At 36.7% G+C, this 10,345-nt stretch overlaps 1 long non-coding RNA gene across 1 annotated transcript; it reads right to left on the reverse strand.

Annotated features, from left to right (window-relative positions):
• Positions 1-1,303: 1,303 nt before the first annotated feature.
• LOC112512699 lies at positions 1,304-9,256 on the reverse strand. Its single transcript, XR_003069243.1, has 2 exons — positions 8,852-9,256; positions 1,304-1,861 (listed from the first exon to the last, which is right to left on the reverse strand). It is a non-coding gene; the product is annotated as an uncharacterized LOC112512699 (long non-coding RNA).
• Positions 9,257-10,345: the final 1,089 nt, after the last annotated feature.

The following is a 10,345-nucleotide window of genomic DNA, read 5'->3' on the forward strand; positions in this document are numbered from 1 at the left end:
CAACTTTCATAGTGGAAGATATAAATTATACATATTGAAACARAATGGTTTCATGTTCTTTCATCGATTGGTTATTCCTTCCTGTTCGAAGAAGAATTTAATAACAATAGATGGGTTTATTATGTCTCGGAATCAAGGAAATTTGAAGTTCAAAATACTTCAAAAATTCGGGTATCAAAGCTAATCCGACGAACCCATCATTTGAATCAACTGGACCCTAAGAATTCCTAAAATGGGTATTTTGTTCTGTGTGAGGATAGTACTTGCTTCCAAGTTGTCATACAAAAGCCGACTTCCAAGCAGGAGACACTCAAAATATTACATTATAAAACTCGCACAAATCATCATTGCTCTCGTTGATAAGAGATAGTTTCATATGGTTCCGAGTCAAAAGCCATTGGCAATGAATGGAGTACCCAAGATCATATATACTCAATACGTAAGTTATTTGCTTGATGTGGATAACTAATTCCAATAGCATTAACCATACTCTTAACACCAAAAGGAAGTGATAAATGCAATGTTACAACTAGAAAAAGAATTCTAATATAGAACTAAAAGCAAAATTATAATTTCAGCATTCTTCATCAATCTGTAACTTGTTAAAAAGAAACAAGAGCCGCCTGGCGTACCTTTTGAGGCATGTGCCGTTTCATGGCCAATCCCATCCATCGGCTGGTGGCAATGATGAGAGCTCATATGCCACTCATAATCCATCGAAATCAAGAATTCTCCGGATGGATCTTCATATGATTGATTGGACAGAAATAGTCCAGCACGGGACCATGCCAGCAAAGGAACTTACAACTGTATAAATATATGAAAACACAATGTAAAGCAATTTAGCTTTAAATATGCAGATATGTCATGGGAATAATTCCTGAACGATAGACTGGATAAATGACTATTATAGCACTGAAACAGCAGTAATTTCATATCCAATAGCAGAAAAGGCTCACACCATCAAAATCCTTAGCATTTCTGGGCTGATTTGGAGGACTATAAGCTTTTGCTGTACGGTAATAACTTACATCCTCAAAGTTGACAATCATCATCCACGAAGGGGTAAAAGATTGGCTTCTGTATTGAATATAATGTCTACTAAAACTCGACTGTGGTGCACTTTGGAAGAGTTATGTATCATGAATTTAGCTTGAGCAAAAATCAATATTTTGCTCCCACGTGTTGCAGCTTTTGAACAATGGAATGGACAGATAAATTTTGACATTGTCAGAAATTATGTTGGTATGGTAGTGCTATTAAACAATGCTGGCAGAAAGTTTGATGTCCAAAGGCAATTTAATCCCCAAAGCACCAAAGTATCTCTTACACAAAGCAGAATCAGGAACATATCAATTCGGTGAAAATATCAAAAATTTCTAACAGTAAGAGTCTGAAGAGACAGAGAACTACAAATCTACTAGCCATAATACCCACTAACATGAACTCAGATGAACTAGTCAAATTTACATGTGAAAGTAACGAAATTATGTTTTGTACATACAGGTAAAAGATGGAAAAAGAACAATAGCATCTATCCTGACAGCTCTTTGCTGAGTTTCTAACGGTTCCAGCAAAATTTCTTCGTACCAGAGTAATCAATAATCCTGTTGATTAAATAACTGGGTTTTCACTTGTATGGCCAATTGTGGATGCTCACATGGACAAAGGCAATAGCAACCTTCTATCCTTTTTTCTCGCAATTGTCTGCCTAGAAATCCTCAAGCGTATAGGAATTAGAATACCAAGGCAAATGATGGCAAAGGAAAGCCAGAAATGTCTGAAGTAGAGGGTCATATACGATGATGTTACAAGCACAATGAACAGTGTGGCCCATAAGATTGCCACAGCAACATCAACCCTGCATTGTTCAATCAAATTGTGATCATTTCACAGCACAAATAGCCAGATCTAGTTACTGCACTGTAAAACATCAACAAAGTGGCTTATAAGGTACATTCAAGGAAAAGTCATCATGTCTCCCATGGAATATTAACCGATTTGACAAACTTTATACAAGTCGTTGTAAGATGTGAGTCCTAACATAAACCCAGACAGCTTTGTTACATGCATTTGCCAAATAAACATCAAGACATCTCAAACAGGGAGATATGAAATAAACCAATCAACAAAATCACATTTATGATTGGAACTCACAAGAGAATGTAAAGAATACAAAATCACCTCTCATGCATGATCTATCCAAAGTTCAGCAATAGAAAGATTACTTCTAATCAAATACAAATTCAGTTATAACTAAAGCTTGAAGTATTACAAAAGTAAAAACTAAATCAGTTTAACTCTATGAAACATCTCAGTTCTTATACTGTTCTCTTTTCTAGTTCCAGTACTGAACTCTCAGGTGTCACCATGATCAAAATAATTTATTCCAATTCAAGCTTCTTCTATCCATCGTTTGATTAAAGTATTTCTCACCTTCTATTCTCTGCGCTGTTTGCATCTCCTTCTCCTTCACTAGTCTTGCTCACTGTGACCTTTGTAAATGTTATCTGGAAACCTACTGGCTATAGGCAAACAACAATCCATGAACAACAAAGCAAGGGGGAAACACTCTTGCCTTGCTGCTTGTCTCTCTATAACTTTGGACTACATAACAACAGTATATGAGAGCTTATAATCTAGACACTAGTTTAATTAGACCAAACTAAAACCAATCAGAATACTTCTATAAAGAATACATCAAAAAATAAACAAGATGAAAACCAACAAAGAATTGATGGGGGAGAGAGAACGAAAAGATAGACAGAATGGGTAGAACATTAGATGAGATGTTAAGTTTACAACTCAACTAAAAGCTTAAACCAAGTGATTCAGTCAGCCTTGGAAGGCATCTTAAAATACAATTTGTGATGAGCCACAACAGATGCTCAAGCTGTAATTGTTTAGAGGACTCAGATTTAGAGCAGGACTTATGATATAGTAAGGTTTAGTTTTATATTTCATTTTCTGTCCACTTTTATTGCTTATTCTTGGTAAATAAAATGCAGTAATATGTATATTTATTGAACAACATGTGGTGTATGCATATCTGATCATTGTATTAATTTGCTAGCTTCACTGTATGATTAAGCATATTAAGTATAAGTGGGAAGATTCTTGGAGTGATATATATATCTTCTAGCGCAGAGTGGCTCATCAGAAATACAGATTACCTAATAATACTTGATGCCTAAGACCCTATACATGACTCTTATGTTGCCTGTTTTTCTATCTCTATTTCTGTCCCCATATATCTTACTCCCTCAAAATCCTATCACAGCAGCAACTAAATAGCAACTCCACCAAACTGAACTCCAAATTCCACTTTATACTCCATGCATCACTTCTAGATAGAGAGCTAACAGTAGCATCGAGCTCCATCATTGCCCTGTGGCCTGAAAGTGCTACCAACTATCACAAGTAAAGAGCCTTATTGAGAAGTATCTTTGTATGAAGACAGAAGTGTAAGACACAGCAGGAAAACAAATGCAAGTGCAGAAGTTCTAGTTCATGGACTCCTAAAATAAGAACTTGTAACACATTAGGGGATCAACTCAACAAAAACTTAAAAGTGGTACAGGCCTAAGCAGTTAACGAGGTCCATTGCAGAAATAGCAGTCGGGACCTTGATTTGAAATAGTGTTATCACGGTGACATAGCGTTATCGCCGTGATATAGCGGTAAAAAATTATGTTCATAAAATTAATACGAATATGTACAAAACTTCAAACATTGCATGTCTAATACATATCAAGTCAAACAATTCAAACCACACAAGCAACATAGTGATAGGAGCTGTGCTGTCAAGATGAGAAAGAAATCATAGAAAACCTGTGGAACCACGGAAACGAGAAGAAAATTCGAGTTGATCAAGCTTTTTGGACTTGGTGTCGATGCAGAGCTTTGGACTTGGAATTGATACCAAAGTTTGACCTAATTGTTTCTATTGTTGATTTTATCGGTTTCCTTAGCCCACATAAATGACACATAGGTAGCACTGCCCCTATTAGAGAAGGGTGAGGGCCCACTTCCGTACTTCTGATCTGCTAGCACTGTGAATTACCTTAGACCTACGCAGCAGGAACGAGATGGAGCACCTACTCTACTGGTCGTCTGCTYTCTCGAGGTCGTCCTTATCTAGGTACAAAAAGGACATTACGGGGTATCTCCAAAATTCGATGTACTTCGTGCAGGACACATCTCATGTTTGCCGAATCTAAAAACCATCGCCTTTGCATCCAAACACTTCACGGCGGCTATGATCAGATCCCAGTGTTGGTTCACTTTTGACTTTATCCTCCACCAAATCTTGGGAAGTTGGGATGGAATTCATGTGATGGTTCGAAAGTGCTTTCAAATATTCTTCGCATCCCCACAGAGATACATTGTTTCCATTGTGACTTGGTCGTCAAAACGAGCACTACTAATGTTGTGTACTTTTCATTGGAGCATATCTTTCGCTAGGAAGGGATCAATTACGAGTATGAAATGCTTTTCACATATAAGTTGGATAGTGCGATAAGACAATTACACTCCTCCGCCTGGCATTCCAGTTCAAATACTAGTGAGGTAGACAACCTCATGCCATGCGTGGAAACAGTAAGGACCTTGCCTACAGGCTCATTGGGACACTCAAGTACGAAGGAATTCTCCACTTAATTAAGGAAGGTTTCAGAGACAGAGGATCAAAGCAATGGAAAAGCAAGGGAACGAGGCGACCGGAGGGAGGGYTTGGTATGGTAGTGAGACCAACAGGGAAACATAATAAATAGAGAGTATGTGAAAGATCCATTGACACACGAAGGTAGAAGTAAGTTAGCAGTTAGTTGAGCAGTCGTGGCGGACAAACACAAACAGCAAGCAAAGTCTTGGCTCGCTCTCATTGGGAGGTTGTTCAACCAGACTGACAAAGTTGAGTATTGACACAAACAATAAGAGGAAGAGCTTCCCTGAGCGATTTCGATCACCTAGCAAGCCTTTTATTTGGTAGGTAACATCACCAAAGCGTATCATCATGGTGCTAGCTGCTTAGCTTTACTAGAAGGTCGATGAGTTGGGTCAATCTCCATGCCCTTATCTTCTTCAAGCCCTTAAGGCTAACAAGTCAACTAACGGTCTAGGAAGGCTAAAAAGGCAACTAGATGCTTAGCCAATAATGCTGAAGGTTAGTAACTCTCCTTAAGGTCGATGCTAAAGAGCGTACTTAACACCAACCCTGGGCAAGCACCCAGGAAGGAAGACTAGCTGTCCCTATTGAGTTGTAGCACTTGCTTAGGCAACTACCGAATGGAGTGTGGGAAAGCGAGTAGAGGAGAGGAGACCCCTAATAGAATCATTGTTCCCCAAGCTGAAGACTTACCTCAAAATCCGTCGTGTTGCCCGTCTCTTTCTGCAATGAGTTTAGTGTCGAGATTGCCTATTCATCCGTTAGAGAGAGTGGACCTTTACTGTTCCTCAGCAATAGCAACTCACCAGAAAGCAACTAGTTGTCGCCCTGCTTCCCTCTCGATAGAGGGCTAAATCACCTACTTAACACTAACCCAATAGAACCAAGAAGCATAACACTTTTCGCAGTTCCCCTTGCCGACAAGCACCTAGCGGACGAGGACGAAAGACTAACTAGCTCTCCCGTAGGTGCAAAGCCGCTCGCCCCAATGAATAAGCAGGAGAGGGAGCGTTGCAAGTCCTTCTCCTTCTGCTAAGATGGCCCTCTTTTTGTTTTGTTTGTTCACGGAGCTAGTTTTAAAAGAACCAATCAAGCTTGGACCCGTGCATTTTATAGGCCTCCCTCAAAAGAACCAGCCCAGACAATCATCTGACTCCTACTATTGCTTCTGAGTTCGTATGCTTAGCTTCTGCTAGGAAAAGGCGGCAAGGCCATAAAGTAAGTGAAGTTGCAAGCCTAAGCCAAGAAGGTACGAACGAAGTGACGGGCCCTTTTAGAGATAGGGGGCGGCTTTCTTGTGGTAGTCATTGCGAACATCTCTTCTCTTAGCGTGCACGGTTTGCTTAGCCCGAAGTAGCATCCTTAGACATGTCCTTCTCGCGGGAGGAGAAGAGATGAAAGACTCATAGTTTCGAAGACCTTTCCATTGATAAGGCATTAAGGTATKCTTTCTTGAGGTTTTATCCTTTTCATGTATAGATAGATCATTTATTCCAAAACCCAATAAATCAAGGAAGCTATGCTGTCTTACTCAACCACATAAAAACAACAGTGATGGATGCAATTTCTCAAGTATTGAATAAGGTCTTTGCTGGCATATTCTTAGAGTGTTCTCACATGTTCAAGAAAGGAAGAGGGACTCAGACATTCTTTGCGCAGAGTTCTATTACTATTAATRGGTGGCTCCGCGATTTCTTAYRGGCACAGGCATCCYAGGTAATTCAGTCTTATGGTTCTTCATTATCTGCATATGGCCTTTTTTTCCTAGGTGCTCATTTTGTATGGGCTTTTAGTTTAATGTTTTTATTCAGTGAACGTGGTTATTGGCAAGGACTTATTGAATCCATTGTTTGGGCTCATAATAAATTAAAAGTAGCTCCTGCTACCCAGCCGAGAGGTCGGCTTGCCCTAACCAAGACTCCGCTTTTTGCTCCGTCCGTGGAGCGTATGAATTTCCTGGAATGTAGATAGACCAAAAGAGGGACTGAAGGGATAAGAATAGGAATTATAGTACCATTAGAAGAAGGGGCACCTGTGGGAACCTCTACTAACGAACCATTTCAAGAGTACGGGTCTTGTCGTGCCACGAGGCACGACCATGGAAGTAATGAAAAAGAAAAAGTTATGTAGTTGGACCATCTGTTCTATCCGTTCGAGTTTTGCTTCTATAGAGAAAATGAGACGCTCAAAATGAAAGTGTTCGCAACGCATACCGAAAGGGTACCAATGAAGCCGACCATTAATGASTAGTTCGAAGACCAAGAGCGGTCTGATCTAAAAAGACCCTATGGTACCTAACTAGTATTTCTTTTCGGTAAGTAAGAATACATTGACTGATGGAGGAGAACCCCCGAAGTAGACATAAATGAAAGGGCATACCCCATCCCAGGCAACCGAACAAAGAACTCAAGACACTCCCCCGAGCTCTAAAATAAAGAAACTAACCTATGGAAAAAAATTATTAAAGCCCAAATAGAATTTAAATTATAAAAAATAGTCCAAAGACCCAAAAAGAAATTTCGGCAATAGCAAATCCTATTTGGTATCAAAATTGCGGTCAATAGCAGTAATAACGGCCGCTATTTGTGGTACCGCTATAATACACGCTACTCATGCACCGCTATTTTGTCCAGGACCGCTATCCGCTATAGTGAGCTATTAACTGCATAGGTACAGGCCCAAATAGAACTATTATGTTTAAAGGTAATAAAGCCAATAAAAGGTAGTATTCTAAAACATGGTGCTAATAAAGCATGCAAGTTCCATACTTCAAGTCAATAAATAGGATACAGATCGGGCCATTGGCAGAACAAAGGAAACCTTTTTGCAAAATGCTAGAGGTATATGCATAACAAAATGGCATAAATGTCTATATCTCCAACACTCCTCAACTTGGAGCATAAACATCAAATGCGTTCAACTTGTTACATACTTACAGGTAGGATTAATGGCTTTGTCAAGATATCTCCATGAAGCAATATTGATAAGAAGTATCGACTACCTTTCTACGAACAAATTGGCAATCCGCTTCAATATGCTTGGTGCAAGTGATAATCCACTTCAATATGCTTTATCCATTGTATTACCTTTTCAATCCTTGAGCTTTTAGTTTGGGTAATAAGAGTCATTGCAGGGAGACAAAACATTCATTCCCGACAATTGGGTGGGTAAATGACATTTTCTTAGTGAAACTATAAGATATTTTCTTTGACCCAAATACCTTCATTACATGAAAATACCTCATGAATCCCACGCACTTAACCTCAAACTCATATGCAAGACACAATTTTAATACCCTGCTTTCGAGTGAGATATATTGTGTTCATTTGGTGTGATTTATTTTTAACCAATCCGTTTTGATCTATCATTACTAAAAAGAATAATTCGTCCATATACATTCTAAGAATGATTATCTTCTCGTTAGGTTAGAACTTTGTGAGCACATTATGACATCTATGTCCTTTGTATCATTGATTAGTTCACAAATTGAGTGAACCCCTCGATTCTCGAATGAAGCTTTCGCCTACTAGTATTCCAACCAATGAAGATACCATTTTCCTTGGCAGATTTTGACCTTGTTTAAGGCATCGAGGATGAGAACTAAACTATAATTAGTACAGCCTACCGCCACAATGAGATGGTCAAACTGAAAGGTGGATCTAGTTTCAAGATGTCACTTGAGGGGTATATTTAAAGCAAGGCCTACATGCTTCAACTTAGTGGTAATACAAAACTCGTCACCACAAGTCTCAAGGGTGAGTTGCTACCCTGTTCTGGGATCGACAGATATCACAATTTACACGATATTTTCTCAACTCTAACTACTCTCACTTCACTATTGCTCACAATTTTCTTATTCTCTTTCTCCATTGTTAACGAAAAGACGGATGCTGACACTCCAGATGATCACTTGATTAAATTAAAAATATATATATCATGGTAGTCTTCTTTACTTCGAAGTTCATCAAAACCACTAACATGTAATATATTTTCTATAAAATTTGGAAAAACAATAACTTATACAAGTGAATCAAAACCTGAAAACTGTTCTATTTATGTATAGACAAGGCAGCCATATATAGAGCATACTAAATTTCAATACAGAAACCATAAAAACCTTAAATATAACCAACAAACCTAGTGCATACTGTATGAATAAATGCTCATCTGAGAGAAAGAGTATACCAGGTGGAGAGATTTGGTTTAGGTGAGAATATAACGAGAGGAGACCACTTGTGCTGAGATCGGATCTGGCTATCTCTGAGTTGCTCTACGAGTTTTGAACGCGTTATCATAATAACACACCTCTTTATAAGACCGGAGATATGATTCCCTCTCCGACCTTGTAAAACCCTAAAAACAAGATTGAAACCCTCCAAAATAACGATTAGATCTTGAAAAGAATGATTGTACAAAGAGGTCCGATTGGTAAACAATATCCTGTCAAAAATTCAATCTGCAATCGCCGGAGCAGATTGAGAGATAGCCGGATTATTTGGTCGTCGCCGGATTACCGAGAAAATCTGAGCAGACTGAAAGCTTTCTTCAGTTCGATCTGCGCCTGTTGCTATATTTCGTTTTTTGTAGTATAACTTTAGATCTAAATTTCCTATTTTTCTAATAAATAATTATGTTACTATAATATAAAACATTTATTACTACTAGAACGATACTCGCATAATGCAACGAGATATATCTTGATTTTAATATTTAATTTATTTTTTATTTCAGTCGATGTTATAATATGGTCTTATGTGATTTTAAAAAAAAAATGATGTTTTTATTTTTGAATAAAGTATAAATTTAAAAATATCATAAAAATTTGACAAAAATATATCGATATTAGTATCAAATTAACTATTTAAAATTTCTCATTTTTATGTAATTTTTAATTTAATTTTTTATTATAATTTAATTTATGTTCAATAACGAATTAATTTATATTTGGTTTAATAATTAATATAATTTTCTTATAAAGATAATAATCAATTATTTTGTTAGAACTCGATAATTATTTTAATTATATTTTAGATTTTTTATATTTTAAAATGATATGTCTATCATCTATTTGATTATGTTTATCCACAGTTAGTTACACAAATTCAAACATGAAGTTTTAATCAGTTGTACTTATGCAGAATTTACTTGTAATCTTGAATTTTAAGTAATATGCATCAATATACAGTATTTTATGCATCAAAAATGGTTTTTAAGAGTTTTTGTCAAATGCTTTATAATATAGTATAGATTATTTTTAAAACTAGAAGTCATTCGCCTAATATAGTGAGATACATCTCGATTTTAATGTTTCATTTAAAACTCATTAAGTCATTGGACATTCCAAAACCTGTTAAATAACTTATTGAACTTTCTAAAACTTGTTAGATACATTCTTATAACCTATAAAACTTGTTAATTTGGTAAAATAATGGAAAAAATTGGAAAAAAAAAACAAATTGACTTTTCATATTTTGAACGATTAAGTTCCTAAACATTTTTTGAACCAAAAAATACTTACGTCTATAAAATGAAACAAATATACCAAAAAATACTTATATATACAAAAAAGATTTTACATTTAAAAAACATTATTGATGAAATTTATTTAATTAAAAATAAAACAATATTTTATCAGTAATTTTTCAAATAAAAAAGAATTTAAATCTGTTGAAACAAGAA

The sequence above is a fragment of the Cynara cardunculus genome (assembly GCF_001531365.2).
Source record: "Cynara cardunculus var. scolymus isolate 2C chromosome LG 5, CcrdV1, whole genome shotgun sequence".
NCBI classification, from domain to species: Eukaryota; Viridiplantae; Streptophyta; class Magnoliopsida; order Asterales; family Asteraceae; genus Cynara; species Cynara cardunculus.